The sequence below is a fragment of the Lissotriton helveticus genome, chromosome 6, assembly GCF_964261635.1.
Source record: "Lissotriton helveticus chromosome 6, aLisHel1.1, whole genome shotgun sequence".
Taxonomy (NCBI): Eukaryota; Metazoa; Chordata; class Amphibia; order Caudata; family Salamandridae; genus Lissotriton; species Lissotriton helveticus.
The window spans coordinates 399,848,756-399,870,783 of NC_136067.1; positions in this window are offsets into that span (position 1 = coordinate 399,848,756).

Genomic DNA, 22,028 nt, shown 5'->3' on the forward strand with positions numbered 1-22,028 from the left:
TGAGTGAGTGAAAACTCCAAGACAAAGACCAGCATAAATCAACACAGTGAAGAGGGGGGGAGTCATTTATGAAAGTAAGTGTCATGAACACTCAAGTCACAAACAGTCGGTAGTTTTGGTAAAATTGTCACATATATTAATTCTCTGTGGGACATATTTTGTGATAAAGTGTCCATCCACATATTTATATGTCTCTTTTTCCCATGAAAGTGACATACAAAAGTTAAACAGTGCAGTCTTTTGCATCTTCACTTAAAGCTGAGCAGGGTAATATGATATCAGGCACAGAAGGCAGGCATTTAGTTTTTTCAGGAAATGGTTTGGAGGTGTCCATTGCTGACTTAGATACCCTGATCTCGTGAATGCAAAGTCTACGGTTAACCCAAAGGTTGAATCATTTTCTTTGCTTTGTCACCACTCACCACACGGTTACCAGGATAAATGGTTGCCTCCTCCTTGATTGTTTATCTGAATATAGCAAGTTACAACGCATGCTATAACATCATGTACTATTACAACGCGGTCGTTACATTGGCTGCGCTGTTAGTATGTGATGCATTTACATTGCAAGTCATTACAATGACTTGCATTAGGGGGCGCGCAGGACTTAGGAATAGTATTAATTACTTTTCTTACTCTAGTTGGGCAACAGTAGGGAATGTGTTGGAATTTATTTCCAATACCTGAGTGCCCCCTAGTGCAAGTTATTGTAATGACTTGCGATGTAATTGCATTGCATACTAATAACGCAATTGTTGTAATTACCGCGTTGTAATGGTAGCGCGATGCAATGACAGCGTTGTAAATGCTGTTTCCTGTTTATCTGTGGCATGTGCATTCATCCATTTAGGTTTATTAACAGTAGCTGCACACTAAACACAAAAATAAAACTTTTTTTGTTTTTATTTAGACAAACATGTTTTGGTCTTTTGTTTCTTTTATTTATTTGTAAAGTAGAGCCCATCCTCTAATTGAGGGTGGTCATCTTATGATGTTTGAGACACTTCCCTCATCCACAGATGTATTTTCTGTGCCCTTATCATTTTTAGGCATGAATTGTTTATTCATTTTAATCATCATCAGTCTCTTCATGTTTTGAAGAGGGAGACTGGTCCCTCAGATCATCAGAATTCCCAAGCTGCATTCTATACATGCAACAAAGATACACTGGTCACAGAATATGCTAGATACTCTATTCCCAACCTGCTGAGTTCTAGTCACTGTTCCTTCTTCCCAGGCTAATAGGTCAATGGATTTGGATCAAAATAGACCTCTATTGGGTCGTTCAAATAGTTGTGCACCACCATCTCAAATTGTAATTGCTTCATTTAAGTTTTTCCATGTCTATAAACTTACACATGGCTGATGTTAAAAGTGAAGCTGTTGGGGCTGCCCGTATAGTAGCAGGGGATGGTGTTACCACTGAATGTATGACATAATATCGATCACAAAAATATCGAGGTACAAAAATATCGCATCAAAAATATCGAGGACAATAATATCGGGATCCTATCTCTAAAAAGGTAAGTACAAAAATATCGAAAATAATATATCGATGTCAAAAATATAGTTTTTTAGAAAATATCGTTTTTTTTAAATGTAAATAATATGTAATATTAACAAAATAATACTTATAAATATAATAAACATAGTTAAAAATATATTATAATATTTAAAATTAATAAATGATGTAATGAAAACTAATAATAATATACATATAATATATAGTATATACTTAATTAATTTTAACTCTAAAATATTTATTTTAATAACTTATAAATAAATTAAAATATACTAAATTACAAATAAACTTATATACACAAATTAATAATATAAATAACAATTATTAATAATGTAAAACTAATTAAAAAAATTAAGTAAATTTTGGATAGCGTACGTAGGGAAAGTGTTGGATAGCGTAGAGGTAAAAATTACTATTCCCACTCCAGAGAGCGCAACAGTAGGTAAAGTGTTGGATAGCGTAGAGATAAAAATTACTATTCCCACTCCAGAGAGCGCAACAGTAGGGAAAGTGTTGGATAGCGTAGGGGTAAAAATTACTATTCCAACTCCAAAGAGCGCAACAGTAGGGAAAGTGTTGGATAGCGTAGAGGTAAAAATAACTATTCCCACTGCAGACAGTGCAACAGTAGGGAAGGCGTTGGATAGCGTAGGGGTTAAATTTACTATTCCCACTCCAGTGAGTGCAACAGTAGGGAAAGTGTTGGATAGCGTAGGGGTAAAAATTACTATTCCCACTCCAGTGAGTGCAACAGTATGGAAAGCGTTGGATAGCGTAGGGGTAAAAATTACTATTCCCACTCCAGTGGGTGCAACAGTAGGGAAAAAGTTGGATAGCGTAGGGGTAAAATTTACTATTCCCACTCCAGAGAGTGCAACAGTAGGGAAAGCGTTGGATAGCGTAGAGGTAAAAATTACTATTCCAACTCCAGAGAGCGCAACAGTAGGGAAAGTGTTGGATAGCGTAGGGGTAAAAATTACTATTCCAACTCCATAATAATAATAATAATAATAATCCATATTTGTAAAGCGCACAATCACCCGTTAGGGTCTCTAGGCGCTGGGGGCCGTCGGGAAGATTAAGCAAGCTATTGCCCAGAGTCACATGGTGCTGGGCTAACCTGCCACCGGCGCTGGGGATCGAACCGTGATCCCCAGATTCCAGCGTCAGTCGCCCTGGCCGCGGCGCCATACCTCTCCAAAGAGCGCAACAGTAGGGAAAGTGTTGGATAGCGTAGAGGTAAAAATTACTATTCCCACTCCAAGACAGTGCAACAGTAGGGAAAGCGTTTGATAGCGTAGGGGTTAAATTTACTATTCCCACTCCAGTGAGTGCAACAGTAGGGAAAGTGTTGGATAGCGTAGGTGTAAAAATTACTATTCCCATTCCAGTGAGTGCTACAGTAGGGAAAGCGTTGGATAGCGTAGGGGTAAAAATTACTATTTCCACTCCAGAGAGTGCAATAGTAGGGAAAGTGTTGGATAGCGTAGAGGTAAAAATTACTATTCCCACTCCAGAGAGCGCAACAGTAGGAAAAGTGTTGTATAGAGTAGGGGTAAAAATTACTATTCCCACTCCAGATAGTGTAACAGTAGGGAAAGAGTTGGATAGCGTAGGGGTAAAAATTACTATTCCAACTCCAGAGAGCGCAACAGTAGGGAAAGTGTTGGATAGCGTAGGGGTAAAAATTACTATTCCCACTCCGGAGAGTGCAACATTAGGAAAAATGTTGGATAGCATAGGGGTAAAAATAACATACTTATAAATAAACGTTTTATTTTAAATAATGAATATATTAACTATTAAATAAATATAAACCATTTACAAATACCAATACATAATTACTAAAAACATGTGAACAAAATATATGTAATTAAAAAAATTATTAAAAATACCATTTCATAATATTTAATTAACAATTAATAATTCATTAACAATTAGATAATTAACAAAACTATTAATTAAAGAACATTATTACTTAATTACATTTAAATTACTTCCCACCCTATTCCCCTATAAACCCACAACCCACCACAAAACATATAATCAATTAATGAATTAATTAAAAATATTTAGCAAATATTTATAAATAATTACCAATTAATAAATATTAATTTATAATTCCTACTAATTAATAATTAATGTCACATAATTAATTTCCTTCCCACCCTATTCCCCTATAAACCCACAACCCGCTACAGAACATATTTATCAATGAATCAATTAATTAAAATTAATTACCAATTAATAAATATTAATTTATAATTCCTACTAATTAAAAATTAAGTTAACATAATTAAATTACTTCCCACCCTATTCCCCTATAAACCCACAACCCGCTACAGTACTAAAATACAAAATGTAATTAAATTACATAAAAATAAATGAAATACATAATAAATACATAATAATATACACACAAATTATTTAAAAATCGATATTAGTAACATCGAAATTATTAACATCGATATTACTGACATCGCTATTTAATACTTCGATATTACTAATATCGATATTTTAATTTATCGATATCACTTACATTCTATATTTTGTCCCATCGATATTTAAACTTCGATATAATTGTATATCGATATTTAAATATCGAAATTTTGTCTGCATACCGTTACCACTGGTGGTTCTTGCTGTTATAGGTGCACATGCTTCTCAATTCTGGCCCAACACTGCACTCTCCAACGGTTGAAGGCAGCACTTCAGCTCTATTATGGTATCAAATTTGCAATTTTCATCTTCTAGGTCACCTGCTTTTCTGATGATCCAATTCCTGTAAATTGAGACAAGAAGTGTTAGAAAAAGAGCTGAAATAGTGCAGCGTTTATTTGTACAATGAATCCAATATCATGGTATAGTTGTATACTTCAGACGACACAATCTCTTTTTACAGTCTTTGATTTGAGTTCAAACGAAGGATTGAGCTGCTGACCAAATCAGCTGCTTCTTTATTGACATAGGTAAGTGTTTGTTACAAACTTTCCTACAGCATGTGGATCTCTTGGCTCATGATATTGTCCTCCTTGCTGAATTCTCATGTAAAAATCTCAAAAGGCATTAGCATTAGATTAGGAACTCCATTATTCCCTGTTTGTCAACCTCCATTGTCATGGTTTTGACAGTGCCAACCCTCTCATTTCTCATTTGTCATATATATTCATAGATAAGCCTGTTCTGCTAAACAGGCGTTTTAGTATGTAGAAGGTAAAGTTCCAATGGGTGACATTCTCTGTCTGAGGTCTTTTAAATGGACTCTATTAGCATACTGAATGATCCTGAACTGCTTCCAGGCTTTGAGGGAATGACTGAAATGATTGCAAATCACATGACAGGTGACAACTATGTTGTTGAATACTACTTTTTTTTTAGGAAGTCCTGCAAGATTAGATATAGGCAATGCACTAAACATAAAACTCTGAAGTATCCTCCATATGCCATGGCTTTGTCAATGTATCTGTCATTGTCAGTGAAACAAAATCCAATGCAGAAACCTCCTGACTAAACATTTGTAGACTTTGATATTAAATTCTTCTTTTAAGATGTTGGCAGCAGTTTGTGATTCCTCCATGGAGGTCTTTAAAATGTAGCATGCCGCCGCATGCCTAGTAAATGGTGAGAACAGGGGCAAGATTTTGTTTAACCGCAATGAAGGAGACACATTGGGAAGTGATGCACATTAAGTCTGTTGCTAAACAACTGATCTACATGTCTGTAGAGATGTGGATGGAATATGCAACATTCTTCTTCATTGTTCCACCAATGAATTGCAGCAATTGATAGTACAGCACTGGTACAGCAATAGCAATATTGGGAAAATGATTCTGGCTTCGAAGTTCCCTTACCAGAACCCTCTCTCCTTCAACCAAAGAAAAAGACAGGAGGTCAATTGCAAACATTTTGACAAGCTTCCTACTTTATAAATGGACATTTTCATCAGTTCGGATGGTACAGCGATTCCTCGCTGAACAAAAAATTAAGAGTCTATTGTTGTGACTGTCTTTTGTACACGTGTTAAAACATGCTGTCTTTTAATAGGAGAATTCAAGCCTCGTAAATTCCATGAAATAATTTTCAATGACATAGAATTTTTATTATGAAGAAATAAACTGAGCCAACCATGTTATAGAAATAGTACAATGCAAGCCATATAGCCACAAGTATGAACATGAATATAATATAAATCAGAAAGAACAGAATAGGAGCGAATTAGAGATAAGAAAACAAGCGAAAATGCTGATAGGGAAAGTATAGCAGGGACGAGAAGGAGGGGGAAATTCGAAAGGTAAGAAAAGGAAAAGTAGGAGGGTAGAAACATAAATGGGGAAACACACACCTAAAAATCCCCAAAAAGACAGGGGGGTGAGACCACATGGATTGATGGCTCATCCAGACTCTGCAGAAGGAGCACACAGATGACCGCAGTCTATGAGATATGAGATAACAACAAGCACATACAGTAGGATGCCTAAAAAGGATAAACATAAGAAAAAAATCAATTACTAAAAGTTATCAACAATATAGAGAATGAAGCATCAAAGGCACTATGCGAATGAGCAATAACATAATATATGAAACTCTAAAAGAAAAACGCTCCTGGGTATCATTGGGATCCTAACATTTTTAACCAGAATGAGATCCTAAAGTTCTAGAGGTGTCCATATTTTCTATCTTGCGAGAGTTTATGAAGCCCTTCAATTTAGCAGGATCTTCATAGGTGCCCGTATGACCCGTATTATTTCTGTAAGTAACTTAGAAGAGGCAAGGGTGAAAGAGACGATAGCGAGCACCCAAAGAACAAAGATATGGCCTTCTACTTAGGAATTTTCTGCATCTGTCAACAGTGCTCTTGGCGCAGTCTTGAGAAAAAAAACAAAGCATGACCTGACCAGGAAATACAATTTATTGACCTAGACGCTGAGAGAACTTTAAGGCGATCTATATATTCCAAGAAATACAGGAATACACCTCTTGGACGTCTTGAAGAAGAGGCAGCAACTGGTGGATTCTTTCTGGGACACTACCACGCTGAACGGAGCATTGACTACCAATGCCCAGCTCACTTTTACTATCAAAATTGTTTAATACTCGTTTTAACTGTTTTTAAATCGCCGACGGTAACACATTTTAGAAGTGCTCCTAGCGGTTTTTAAATAGTCACATTTATCCTGCTTTTGTCACAAATGTATTTTGACTGAATAACTTACTTTGTGCAGTACTTGGCGTGTTCCCCGGTCCACCACTGAGCATTCAGGTTGTGTGGAGGGATAGATCGCCCACCAGGAAGTGTGAAACTTCACTTCCGGTTAGCGCCGAGGTTAGCAGTCTAGCTGCTCACCACCACCGGCATAAAAACCACTGAATCATCCAGCTCGTGGATTCTTTCTGGGACACTACCACGCTGAACAGAGCATTGACTACCAATGCCCAGCTCACTTTTACTATCAACATTGTTTAATACTCGTTTAACTGTTTTTAAATCGCCGACGGTAACACATTTCCTAGCGGTTTTTAAATAGTCACATTTATCCTGCTTTTGTCACAAATGTATTTTGACTGAATAACTTACTTTGTGCAGTACTTGGCGTGTTCCCCGGTCCACCACTGAGCATTCAGGTTGTGTGGAGGGATAGATCGCCCACCAGGAAGTGTGAAACTTCACTTCCGGTTAGCGCCGAGGATAGCAGTCTAGCTGCTCACCAGCACCGGCATAAAAACCGGATGCCCCCCGGACGCGCAGCGGACGTGCGCAGCAGGCACGCAGCGGGCAATCCGCGGGCGCGCCGAAGGCCCGCCTAAGGCAAGCCCGTCTGCGCCCGTCTGCGACTGTCCCGGGCCCAGGGCCATACCCCCTAGTTCCGAGACCATCCATCTCACTGGCGCCCCTCTGCGGTACTCCTCAAAACACCTAAGGGATCTTAATACCAGTAAGATTAGCCCGTGTTGCCAGACTCTGCCACTACTCACCCACAGTAATACAGCCCCGGAAACTTGCCCGGGTTGTAATTTTAAAATCCCCGTTTCCCTGATAACAACGTGCCCCAGGACCAAAAACCAGGACTCCAGACCCACATATCGCATGGCCCTGGCCAACGTCCGCTCCCTTCCCAAACACCATTTAGAAATCAGTGAGTGTATCATTGATCAGGAACTCGACATCCTTTTCGTCATGGAATCGTGGAGGGATGCGGCCTCTGGCCCTGATTTCCGTGCCGCCACTCCTGACGGATACTGTGTGGCTAGACTGGACAGAACCATGGGTAAGGGTGGTGGCTTAGCCATCATCCGTTAAAGCTATCTATCCTGAAAAAATAGAACCCATACATGGATCAGAATGTGAGGCTTTGGCTTATTCCATCTTCCTTAATCATAACCAAGCCTTTAAAGGCATCTTGCTATATCGTCCCCCTGGACCCCGCGCATGTTTTCTTTCTTCTTTAGACCAACTTATAGAACTCTCACTAGAACCTCTCGACTACACCATTTTGGGAGATTTTAATTTTCATCTAGAAGTTACGGGTGACAAGGACACCATTCAGTTAATCTCTGACTTGCAGTCAGTTGGACTACAACAATTAGTCACGGGCTCTACCCACCAAGCAGGTCATATTCTTGATGGTGTATTCACTAACAATCGCCACATTTCGTTAACTACCATTCTCCCTTTAGCATGGTCAGATCACTGCGCAGTTATTTTCACATTACCAGCCCACATCCCCAACCCTCCACAGACCAGAGACCTTGCACCCAAAAGCACCAAAGTCTGGAAGAACCTCGACATCCCACTTCTCTCTGCGACACTTACAAGCTCCCCATTTGAGGCTTCCCTAGACCTAATCCTGGCCTCTAATAGGTACCAGGATTGGATTCAGGAGGCTGTTGACCAATTAGTCCCGACAAAATGCGTTTTTCCCAACCGTGCTGTTCCATCCGCGCCATGGTTTACCGAGGACCTTAGACTCCACCGACAGCACTGTAGGAACCTCGAGAGACACTGGCGCAAACATTACAGCACCGAAGACAAACTAATTTATAAAAATGCTTTAGCAATATACAAAAGAGCTATCATGAAAACTAAAAGGGACTATTTTTTATCCCAGATCGACTTGGCTCAGAACTCAGCTAGGAAGCTGTTCCAAGTTGTAGACTCACTCGCTAACCCCCCAACAGGCCCTCCAATTGAGGCATCTCAAGACCTCTGCAATTCTGTAGCTACATTCTTCGCAACCAAGGTCGCCAACATATATTCTACTTTCACTACCCCTAACTCTCCGGAAATCGCTCTGTCTTACCTTCAGCCCCCTGTCCCCAGACCTATCTTCTCTGCTTTTCACCCGGTTCCATCTCAACAAATCAGTAAACTCATCACATCCATAAAGTCAGGATCCCCCTTAGACCCTTGCCCACCTTCCATATTTAACTCCATTATGGAGGCTATCACCCCCCCTTTGACAGACATTTGCAATTCCATTTTCCAAACAGGAGTCTACCCGGAAATATGGAAAAAGGCAATTATCAAACCTCTGCTCAAAAAACCGTCTCTTGACCCTAGTGAGTCTGTCAATTACAGACCTATTGCCTGTCTCCCTTTCTCCGCTAAAATCCTCGAATCTGTGATGAACCAACAGCTGTCAGAATTCAGTGACACGCATCAGCTTCTTGATGACACGCAGTTTGGTTTTAGGAAGGGCCACGGAACAGACACCGCCCTGATAAAGGCCTCCGATGAAATTAGGAACATCTTAGACCACGGTGGGGCGGCGGTCCTTATACTTTTAGACCTATCCGCCGCCTTCGACGCGGTTGATCACAACATCTTGATCAACCGTGTCGCAGCCTTGGGGGTCAACCATTTGGCCAAGGACTTGCTCCCCTCTTTTTTGGCCCACCGCACGCAGGCAGTGAGGTTGGGGGAGTTTTACTCTCCCTTCTTCACCTTACCCTGCGGGGTACCCCAAGGCTCATCGTTAAGCCCTACATTATTTAATATATATGTAGCGGACCTAGCGAGAGTTATAAAAATGCACGGATTATCCTTAACCACCTACGCCGATGACACACAGCTGGTGTTGGCGGTACACAGGGACGGACCCGGCAGTTGCCTCGAGATTCCAGGAGGGGATGTTAGCCATCTGCTCCTGGATGTCGAGGAACTGCTTGAAACTTAACTCGGACAAAACCGAGGTTATGACCTTTGGCACCCTCTCACCGGATTGGTCCCTTATCTGGTGGCCCAAGCAAATGGGGCCCCCACCGATCCCGGTGACCAAGGTCAGAAACCTGGGAGTCATTTTCGATGACAGGTTGTCATTTAAACATCATGTGAATTCAATAGTCTCTTCCTCTTTTTTCATACTGAGGAAAATTCAAAAACTACTTCCATACCTGCCAGCTTCAGCAGGAAAAACTTTGATCACCACCTTGGTCTTCTCAAAAATGGACTACAGTAATGCGCTATTTCTTAATACGCAAGTCCTAAACAAGCTGCAGTCCATTCAAAACGCGGCAGCCAGAGTCCTGCTTGGCATTCCCAAACATCACTCTACCTCCTTGGCAATACGCCATCTCCATTGGTTACGAGTCAGGAACAGGATCAAATTTAAGGCACTCTGTATTGCCTATAAAGCCATACATGAGACTGGGCCTCGTTTCTTGAGGAATGCATTTCAGATCTATGCCCCAAAAAGACCGCTACGATCAGCCTCTACTTTCCTGCTACCCGTTCCTCGCACCAGAACTTCAACTTGGGGAGACAGACGTTTTCTGGTGGCGACCCCCAAACTCTGGAACTCCCTACCCCTGTCGATCAAAATTAGTCCCACGCTCTTCTCCTTCCGAAGAGCCTTGAAGACCTGGTTATTCGATCAATGATCCCATCTGCTGGCCCTGTCCCTTAAAGCTCAAAAGCGCCGAGACACCCTAGGGTATTTGTTGCGCTATATAAATTACGTTAAAATAAACATTAACATAAACAAACATAAACGCACTAGTCTGTGTGCGCATTGAATGTTTAAAGGGGTACCTTCAGGCAACTTAAACAACTCAGGAAGAATATTTTGGAAGAATGTGAGAGAGTCCGATCCCTCGCGTTCTCTGGCAAACCATTAATACACAAGTTATTTCTTCTGTTTTTCAAATCTTCAACTTGCTTTTGCTGAGAGGCGCCTTCAGTTTGAAAAGAGTTTACTTTAATTTCAGTTATGCCAAAAGAAGAGATATTCTGCTCTACTGCAAGCAAACGTTCATCAATTTGGGACCATCTTTCAGTAAGGCAGGGGTCTTCAAACTGTGGGGCACGACCCTCAGGGGGGCAGTGGAGCGATGCAAAGGGGGTCGCGCCTTCCCAGTCCCACTTCTGCCCAGGCCCAATGGCTTCAGCCCTCCCTCTTCCCCCATCCTGTGTCTCAGCCCGGGCTGCTGCAGTACAACTCAAGCTGCTGGGAGCTCAGCAGGGGCATAACACAGGCCCCCGCAGCCGCCACATTGCAGGGGGGGCAAGTACCAGCACAGTCCAGTGAATGCCCGGCCACCAGAAACCCAAAACAGCTGCATTCTCATGCTAGTGCCGGGTGCCTTGGGGTGGGGGCTAATGGCTGAGTACCAGGCAAAGTGCAAGTCCGCACGTGCTGCTTCTCCATCCTGACAATGGTGACACTTGACCCCCGACCTCCTCAGGCTGAACAGGACACCCCACCGCCCCTAAAGCCATTGTAAATGTCTAACAATATTTAAGAGATTCGAACTGAGATTAGGCATGTTAATTATTGTATCTGCACACATTTTAACAGTGCAAACAAAAAATTTGGGGGACGGGTGTTTGTTTTAAGAAACCTGGGGGTTTTATATAGTGGCCCAATTGCGATCCAAACAAGGTCAAGATGTGAGGGGAGGCATTTGAAATTCCAAGGGCAGTGACATGCCTATGAGAAATAAAAGGGTTTGGGTTGTTGTCTTGTTTGGTGAAGGGGTTATTTCTCCAGCAGCATGATAAACAGAAAAACGGGTATAGCTTCTGTCTCACTTGAATTGTGTCATTGCATCATGTTCAGTTGCAGATCAGGTCGGTAAAATAGCTTTAAACATAATCTCGCAGATACGCCCCTGTGAGATGAAGGACCTGCACCGGAGAATACTAAGAAGTGCACATAAGCCATATTAACCTTCACTTCCGGGTGAGTGGTGGGAGAACAGGAAACTACGTCTCTAAATAAAGTGTAGAAGAGTTTTTGACACATACGGTGGAGCAGGTGAGCTAAGGCCAGGGAAGTGAGCCAAGAGTGTTAGCGCTGGAAATAAAACAACAGCCTAGGGAGGGCACAGACCAGCCTTGGCTGGTAATACGAACCTGCAGTGATATACCAGTGCAGAGGACTCATTACGCGTGCTAGGGTCATGCACCCGGCCATTAGTGGAGTTGAACTTGCTTCACCCTCTTTATCAATATTTAATTGGCAATTCATTGTGTCATAATGTTGCCCTTTGCCCACTCTTGAAGAGATGGTGGCATGCACAAGCCTCTATTGCCAGTGTATGCACAAGCCTCTATTGCCAGTGTGCTGGCACAGGCTTCAGGAGCTCTCCTTCGCAGCAATGGCAGCCCAAGCTGTGCCCTAGCACAACACGCCTGTCCTACTACCAGGGGATAGAACTGAGTCCATCTGGAAAGAACCAGGGAGGGTGATGGAGAGAGGGACATTGGAACCGACTGACACAGGTGTTTTGGACTTCAGTGAGACTCCCTGGGGGTGAGTGCATCTTCTGAGGGCATCTGTGTGACACAGCAGCACTGCCTGGAGTCAGCCAGTACACTTTTAAAAAGCCATTTTCTACATGCATTGATATTAGTTGATGTTCGAGGAATATGAATGTCTTTTTCTAATCTATTTTTCCAATTAAATGTGTTTGTGCTTGTGGCAGATTGTAGTCATCTGCAGTGCACATTTGGGCATGAATTTACAAAGAGTTTCCATTGGGTTTGCGTTCATTTTTTAATGCAGACCCAACACAAAGTCTTCTGCCTGAATTTAGAACCCAACGCATATCTCGATTTACATTGTTTCATAAAGAAAAGTACAGCAATGTAGCATAATGAGTTGCCTTATGTTACTTGTGCATCCACCCATGGATTTTGATGAAAATGTATGCATACAGAGTCTTGTAGACATGGATTTAAGTAAAAATTCTTTGCCTACCTGAGGCTGGCTTAATCGAAATAAATGTCCTTATTTCTCCTTGTTATTTCCTCCTTGCATGTGTGCTGCAATCTGCAGCACATATACATAAAGTAAATAGTCTTAAAGCATAGTTTTGACATGAAGGGACCCCTTCTTGCAGAAACAATATGCAGAATACAACACAAACACCATTGCACTATGTTGCAAGGAGCCTGTTGTGGCTCATGGTGGTGCAAAGTGTACAAGCACATAGAACCACCACATAGAGAAACCAAACTGTGCCATTTCTTTGCAAATATGGTGCAGTCCTGGTCTCTCCATTTTACGCAACACAGAGCAGTAGCTTTGCTTGCTGCCTTGTGTTGAATTACCTCATAGTAAATCTGGGCCCTTGTATTTATTAAATAATGCATTTGATTTGTCCCTGCCTCCCATAGTCCCTGAGGGGACATCAACTATATTTATTAGTTTAATCAAGGTTTGTCAGCCCCTGACCTCCCATAGAGGTCCCTTGGGACCTGGAAGGACACCAAGGGTCATATTGACGGCCAATACATGCAGTGCAGCACATAAAGTCAACTTGCTGCACTGTATTGTGTGACAGGGAAAGATAATTAATGAGGCTTATTTAAGGCATATGGTTCATTCCTGCCTTTTCCCCTGAGCTGGAGCCCTTTTGGCAGCCTCTCACCAATGCAGGCACCCTTACACTATGTAGAAAAATTGCATCTGTTGTATGCAGCATTGTTTTTGTGCATGAAGGGATGCCTTTCTGCACAAAAACAGTCCTCTCAGGCTTTTTAGGTTTCGACTTTGGCGAGGGGCGAAGCCCCTCCCAATCGAAATCTTTTGTTTTTAGTAGTGAGGTTCGGACCGCCTCTGCCTCTCATTGGCTAGCTCCATAAATGGAGGCTAGCCATGGGAGGCAGAGGCTGTCAATCGCGCTTTCTCTCGAAAACGCGATTCGGGGGCGTTTCTGGTGCTTTTTTTAAGCCCCGCCCCTTTGTCCCGGGCCGCGCTGCGATTGGCTGCCGGCCCGGGACACCCCGTGACGTCATTCCTGGGCCGCGCTGTGATTGGCTGCCGCCCGGGACACCCCCGTGACGTCAGCCAATCACAGCGCGGCCGGGACCTGACTTGTTTATTTTTGTACGCTAAATCCACATTTTCACTGTTCTTTTCACATGTATTGCTTCAGTCTCTTAGTTTATGCTCTCGCTTTTAGATTACCATCGGAAAACTAGCTTCTTTCAACAGTTTGACAGTGAGCAAGCTTGGACAGTAATTGTTCACCATACGTGAAAGTTAGGGACTGTCCATCTACGCAGAAGCACTGTTTAGTGTAAGCGAAGTGGTGGCCATCTTAGAAGTCAATGTTTACCGGTAAAGTTAACATGAACAGTCTCACTGAGAAAGCTATTTAATAATAACTTTTTATTTAAGGGTCTTAGCTTGAAAAAAATAGTAATTAAATCAAATTCAGCAAGTCCGAAATATTTTGTGCATCTCCCATTTAATTTTTCTTTTTGAAAAATTAACGAGCACCTATAGTGTTATAATTGTTCCAAGTGCGCATTTGAACTTTGATTGAGCTATATATTTAATGTCAATAAATTCTTCTCTTCAGTCGTATGTTTCGCTGTTGTCGAAGTGAGAATCTACTTTGGGCTTTTTGGTAGAACCCGTGCTTGTTTATGTCGTTGTTTCCATTGGGGATTGTGCTTGTTTTAGATTTCAGACCTGGCATACGGCAGCGGAGGGCGGAAGCACGGGCTGAGGGTTGAGAGCAGAGGACGGGGTAGTGTGTGAGTGAGCTGGAGAGACCTCCATGAGAGCCGCTGCCACCGTCTGGGGAAAGCCGTGAGTGACAGCAGTTGGAGCAGAGAGGGCAGGTGAGAAGGGAAAGCTGGGCTGAGCGCTGACAGTGAGGGTCGGTGGTGCTGATATGTTATCACGTATAGCAGGCATGCCTGAGCCACCGCCCGACAAAACCATCCCACACAGGCATGGTTAACGCCCTCCACGAATACAGCAGATTCAATTATCTCAGACAGACATCTACCCCCCCCCATTTCCTCTTCCAAACCAGCTATTATTCCCAGCAATCACCTCCTCTTGAATGTCTTTCCCCTTCCTCCATTACTTGTTTTCTACTCACTGCAACCCCTTCATTGTGAAAGTCATAGGTGACATCTCACCCTGCCCCTTTAGCGTCCACTCACGATCGTGTCACTTTGCATCTTCTTGTTGTTTCCCACTACTATCACCATGCCGTAACACTTCATTCTTTTTCGACTCTAATCACTCATTTTAAGCATCGGTATGTAAAATTGTGTCTTCCTCTGGTAAGTAAGTCGTCTGTGCCCCCCCCTCCCGCTTCCGTGTCTTTCCCGCCCCCCCCCCATTCCGTGTCTTTCCCGCCCGCCCCCCCCCTCCCGCTTCCGTGTCTTTCCCGCCCCCCTCCCGCTGTCCGGGGTGTCCTGGGCGACTTTCACTTATATCAGAGCACTTTTTGTCACATCTGGAAGGGCTGTGGGGGTGGGCAGGGTTTTTCTGTGTCTACATTTTGACTTGGGATGGCTGCCCCCGGCAGGTTGCGCTGGATGCTGGGGGCCCGCGAGGCATGGATGCTTTTGCAAAATGGAGCGGGGGCGCGAGAGCTGCCCTCCCTCCCGACACCCTTGCAACTCTTGGCACATTTTTCACTTGCAGAATTTCAGACAAAGAGGCAGAGGCGAGAGCTTCGACTTCACAGAGAGGATTAGAGAGCGGGGAGGGGTGAGACAGGCCAGTGAGGGGGGCGGCGGGGGGACAGCCGAGGAGAAGGGCACGGGAAGAAAGTGACAGGAGAGACGGCAGGACTGGGTGGGGGTGCAGAGTATAGAGGGGTGCTAGACAACAGGTGATAAAGTAACAGGACAAAATCTAAGCCGGGGAAAAGAAAGTAAGACTCCGGAGTTTCGGACATAAAGATGATCCAGAGAGAAATACTGGAGACGGCAGTGTGTGCCACAAGTGCGTGGAGGGGGCAGACCCCCAAAGAGAGCGCGCCGGGGTGACCGCCGTCTAAGAGGTGGCAGCTAAAGACGGACTGGCGAGAAGCAGGGGAGAGTGAATGGGTAGGGTGAAACAATGAGGGTGCAGGGCAGAGACACTCGAGGAGAGGCCCGAGGTCAGCCGGAGCAATGGTCGGGAGGGGTCAGCGAGGAATCCGGAGCATCAGACACAGCTCTAGCCCCTCCTCCTTCTTTGTGTGGGGGAGGGGAGAGCCGGGCTCGGAGTGAACTCTTGTGAATAGCGTTTGGGAACTTCAAACATGGCTCGGCCGTTGCACGCACTGAATATGTTGTAAAGTTGCATCAAGACTCTACTCTCCAGCTCAAAACGTACTTATGTGTTTGTTTTTTTGGACCGTGCAGATCCGCTTGCATGCTTACTGTGTGGCAAAAAGTAGAAGGGACCTGAATGATGTACCAAAGTGATGTCTTCTGAACACCTACTTGCTCACAAAACCCTTTTAGTCAAAAACATGCCCTGAATATTTGACATTTGTTTTCAAACTGAATACACAACTATTATCCAAAGCAGTAACCTCATCTACGTTATTGGCATTCTGTTTGTGTTTTAGGTGACAGGTTCTCATTCGTGTTGTACTTGAAATTCAAGCATTTATTTAATCTTATATGGATAACTCTGAATATAGCATGCAAACAGTCTTTTAGGGATCGTGGGCTCCACATTGTACACAATGGTGAGCGATCCCAAAGGTGGTGGTAAGATTGTGGGTTATCCTGGTAAACCCTTTTCCCACAAAATGGACAATTCAACCCAAGCAGCATGTAAAATCTGTCCGTTAACAGTCCAGAGTGCAAATGCATCTTACTGCAAAGAGATTAAGATTTCCGAAGAGAAAATGAACTCCGCATTTGGAGATAAAATTAACAGATTTCTATAAATCATAGGTTACGGTCCACAACCAGTGGCAAATGCAGTGTAGCTTTTTTTTACATTTTGACTTTCAAAAAAGGTTCCATTCGTGGATTCTACACGTCCCTGATAATCATTGTGTCACAGAGAGAGCTGGAAGTAGTAGTTCATTGTGCTCAAGTAGCAGCAAAGGATCTAATGTGCACAGATTGATTAAATCACTATGGCAGTAAAACAGACAACCGGGTCCTGAGACTGGAGCTTCTTTCAAAAACACAGCTGCCAGTGCTTGTTGCCCAGGTATTTCACAGGCCAGTAGTCCCCTGATAGACTGGGTAAAAAGTGGCTTTTAGCTGTTCAGTACTCTTGCCTTCAGTTGCACCTTTACGGCAGCGTGAGCTTTGCGGTGACTGAGGTCAAATGTACAATTCTAACTCTATTGCTCAAGTATTTGGGGAAGTGCAACTTTCCTCAAAATAGTCCAGAAGCTTTACTTTCTATTTTACCTTCAGGCCTGTAGCATTGTGGGGAAATTAAATAATTCCACAGATATTTTAAGGAAGGGTTTATTAACATTTTTATTTTGCATTGACCGAATTTGAAGCTCATCACAAAAAAGACTCTTATTTCCTTTAAATCAATTATGAGTTAATGCTTTTTTCCAGCTTGGCGAGTATGCTACATCCTACATTTCAGTTTTACATATCCTATGTCTGTGGTTTACTCTGACATTAATCGGTGTTGAAGAGATCAGTTCCACCGTATGTCTGAACGCATGAACATCAAGAGTGCAGAACGGTGGCAGATTCACGAATGAGCTGAGATAATACCAGCACCTTTATTTCCATCGAGTGCTCTCAAATAACGTTTTATACCTTGTTTCACACCTTGTTTATTTGGGGCTGAGTGGTGCTAAATATAAACAAGCATTTACAATGCAACGGTTTCGCCTTTGGAAAAGTTTGAGCTATTGGCATTGTAAATGACAACATTTGTATTTATGTGTTGGTTTTGAAAACAGATAAATAAATGGCATTGTCATTTACATTGCAAATAGCTTTAACATTTCCAAAGGCGAAACCGTTGCATTGTAAATGCTTGTTTCTCTTTCCATGTATGCTGCATGATGCAGCACACACTGAAAAAAAGGAAAAAACGAGGAGGGATAAAGATATTTCTTCTCGATGCGCCTCACCTTGGGAGGCGTGGGTTTTTGGCACTTTCCCAGGTCTACCACTTCTAGTAAATCTGTGAATGCATAAAAATTCTTGGATGTTGTGTGGGAAAACTCACGCAACACCCATGAGAACCCATCTCTGGTGCAGAGTAATGCAACACAGTGATTTGCCCTGCGTTGCATTAGTCAAGATTTATGAACTCACTCAGGGCCACGCAAGGTGGACTTAAGTGGCTTCATAAATCTCATTATTAAGTTGTGTTGCTCTTGCACCACATTGCCAGCTGCAAGAGGAACACAAAGGAGTGTATAATTACCCCCCCCAAGAAATTTTTTATATACATTTATTACATTTGTGCCTACCTCTCATAGAGCACCAATGGTGTTTCTTCTCATGTTGCTGACCTGTAAAAAAGTAAAGGAGATGGCACCCAAGCGTGAGGTTTGTTTTGTGAAAAAAGTCAGGGAGGAAAAGAACTCTGTTGCCAACACTGGCTTCAAGCCTTTATCCATTTTCTGACAATATGGTGTGCCTTCCTCCTCTGAGTAGGAAGAGGCTGCTAGGAGGATTACTCCTGGACCAGTGGTACCCTACATCCAAAACTGAAGCAGATCTATTTCAGCACTTCATTGACTGCAGTCATGGCTGAGAGCAGTGAGTCTGAAATCAATTTATCCTTGCAGCAACTTTCCTTTACAAAAAAACCACAGTCTGCTTCACATAATCTGATGGAGATAGGAGCAAAGCAGGAAGTTGATATTTCTGCTAAGCAAAATGTTGTGACTGCTCATTCATTGGACACTTCAGCTTCACAAACTCCTTCAAGAAAATAGAAGCACTCCCTTATTGATTGCAAGTCCCCTTTCTTTGATCTTGACATAGATTGGACGCCAACTGAGACCCTCCATGAGAGACATGGGCAAAATAATATTCCTGAAAGCCTTGAAAGTGATGTACCAGTGATTCTTCCTGTGTAGAGTTGAACAGAGGAAATGCGGGTTATCTCTGTTCAATTTACCCTGACTCATGTAGTGATACCAACATCACCTCTTTCAATATCTTTTCAAGAACCCTCACAACTGCTGCAACCACCACCTGCACCGACAGCAGTCACAACCCACCCTAGAGAAAGACTAACACAACCACCTATCTCCATCATAACAAGTTCTTCAGGATTTAGTTTGATAAGAAAGCTCTTCACCCTATTTAGCCTACATGAGGAGCACATCACAGAATGTTCGTTTGAGTGCAGACCAGTGCATTGTGGTAAGCCCGGTGGAAGTTTTAGAACACATAATTATATGTGGAAATCACCTCAGAGAGATATCTGAGTGATGTGAAGACTTTGAAATGATGCAAGGTGAGTGGTTGTGAGGTATAAAAAGATTGTGTGATGCAAAGCAGCCCAGTGACTGCTGCTCATAGTATACAGTCATTACTCAACGACAGTCACCTCAAAGTTTGCAAGCAGCTTACCAGCTACCCATATGTCACTTTTGAAGGTACTTTTAACAAAGAAAACAGTCACAACAATAGACTCTTAATTTTTTGTTCAGCTAGGAGTCGCTGTACCATCCGAACTGATGAAAATGTCCATTTATAAAGTAGGAAGCTGGTCAAAATGTTTGCAATTGACCTCCTGTCTTTTCCTTTGGTTGAAGGAGAGAGGGTTCTGGTAAGGGAACTTCGAAGCCAGAATCATTTTCCCAATGTTGCTGTACCAGTGCTGTACTATCAATTGCTGCAATTCATTGGTGGAGCAATGAAGAAGAATGTTGCATATTCCATCCACATCTCTACAGACATGTAGATCAGTTGTTTAGCAACAGACTTAATGTGCATCAGTTCCCAATGTGTCTCCTTCATTGCGGTTAAACAAAATCTTACCACTGTTCTCACCATTTTCTAGGCATGCGGCGGCATGCTACATTGTAAAGACCTCCATGGAGGAATGACAAACTGCTGCCAACATCAAAATAGAAGAATTTAATATCAAAGTCTACAAATACTTTAGTCAGGAGGTTTCTGCATTGGATTTTGTTTCACTGACAATGACAGATACATTGACAAAGCCATGGCAGATGGAGGATACTTCAGAGTTTTATGTTTAGTGCATTGCCTATATCTAATCTTGCAGGACTTCCTAAAAAATAAGTTGTATTCAACAACATATTTGTCACCAGTCATGTGATTTGCTCTCATTTCAGTCATTCCTTCAAAGCCTGGAAGCAGTTCAGGATCATTCAGTGTGCTAACAGAGAATGTCACCCATTGGAACTTTACCTTCTACATACTAAAACTCCTGTTTAGCAGAACAGGCTTATCTATGAATATATATGACAAATGAGAGGGTTGGCACTGTCAAAACCATGACAATAGAGGTTGACAAACAGGGAATAATGGAGTTCCTAATCTAATGCTAATGCCTTTTGAGATTTTTACATTAGAATTCAGCCAGGAGGACAATTTCATGAGCCAAGAGATCCACGTGCTGTAGGAAAGTTTGTAACAAACACTTACCTATGTCAATAAAGAAGCAGCTGATTTGGTCAGCAGCTCAATCCTTCGTTTGAACTCAAATCAAAGACTGTAAAAAGAGATAGTGTCGTCTGAAGTATACAACTATACCATGATATTGGATTCATTGTACAAATAAACGCTGCACTATATCAGCCGTTTTTCTAACACTTCTTGTCTCAATTTACAGGAATTGGATCATCAGAAAAGCAGGTGATCTAGAAGATGAAAATTGCAAATTTGATACCATAATAGAGCTGAAGTGCTGCCTTCAACCTTTGGAGAGTGCAGTGTTGGGCCAGAATTGAGAAGCTTGTGCACCTATAACAGCAACAACCACCAGTGATAACACCATCCCCTGCTACTATACGGGCAGCCTGAACTGCTTCACTTTTAACATCAGCCATGTGTAAGTTTATAGACATGGAAAAACTTAAATAAAGCAATTACAATTTGAGATGGTGGTGCACAACTATTTGAATGACCCAATAGAGGTCTATTTTGATCCAAATCCATTGACCTATTGGCCTGGGAAGAAGGAACAGTGACTAGAACTCAGCAGGTTGGCAATAAAGTATCTAGCATATTCTGTGACCAGTGTATCTTTGTTGCATGTATAGAATGCAGCTTGGGAATTCTGATGATCTGAGGGACCAGTCTCCCTCTTCAAAACATGAAGAGACTGATGATGATTAAAATGAATAAACAATTCATGCCTAAAAATGATAAGGGCACAGAAAATACATCTGTGGATGAGGGAAGTGTCTCAAACATCATAAGATGACCACCCTCAATTAGAGGATGGGCTCTACTTTACAAATAAATAAAAGAAACAAAAGACCAAAACATGTTTGTCTAAATAAAAACAAAAAAGTTTTATGTTTGTGTTTAGTGTGCAGCTACTATTAATAAACCTAAATGGATGAATGTACATGCCACAGATAAACAGGAAACAGCGTTTACAACGCTGTCATTGCATCGCGCTACCATTACAACGCGGTATTTACAACAATTGCGTTATTAGGATGCAATGCAATTACATCACAAGTCATTACAATGACTTGCACTAGGGGGCACTCAGGTATTGGAAATAAATTCCAACACCTTCCCTACTGTTGCCCAACTAGAGTAAGAAAAGTAATTAATACTATTCCTAAGTCCTGCGCGCCCTCTAATGCAAGTCGTTGTAATGACTTGCAATGTAAATGTATCACATACTAACAGCGCAGCCGATGTAACGGCCGCTTTGTAATAGTACATAATGTTATAGCAGGCGTTGTAACTTGCTATATTCAGATAAACAATCAAGGAGGAGGCAACCATTTATCCTGGTAACCGTGTGGTGAGTGGTGACAAAGAAAAGAAAATGATTCAACCTTTGGGTTAACCGTAGACTTTGCAGTCAGGAGATCAGGGTATCTAAGTCAGCAATGGACACCTCCAAACCATTTCCTGAAAAAACTAAATGCCTGCCTTCTGTGCCTGATATCGTATTACAATGCTCAGCTTTAAGTGAAGATGCAAATGACTGCACTGTTTAACTTTTGTATGTCACTTTCATGGGAAAAAGAGACATATAAATAGGTGGATGGGTACTTTATCATAATATATTTCCCGCAGAGAATTAATATATGTGACAATTTTACCAAAATTACCGACTGTTTGTGACTTGAGTGTTCATGACACTTACTTTCATAAATGACT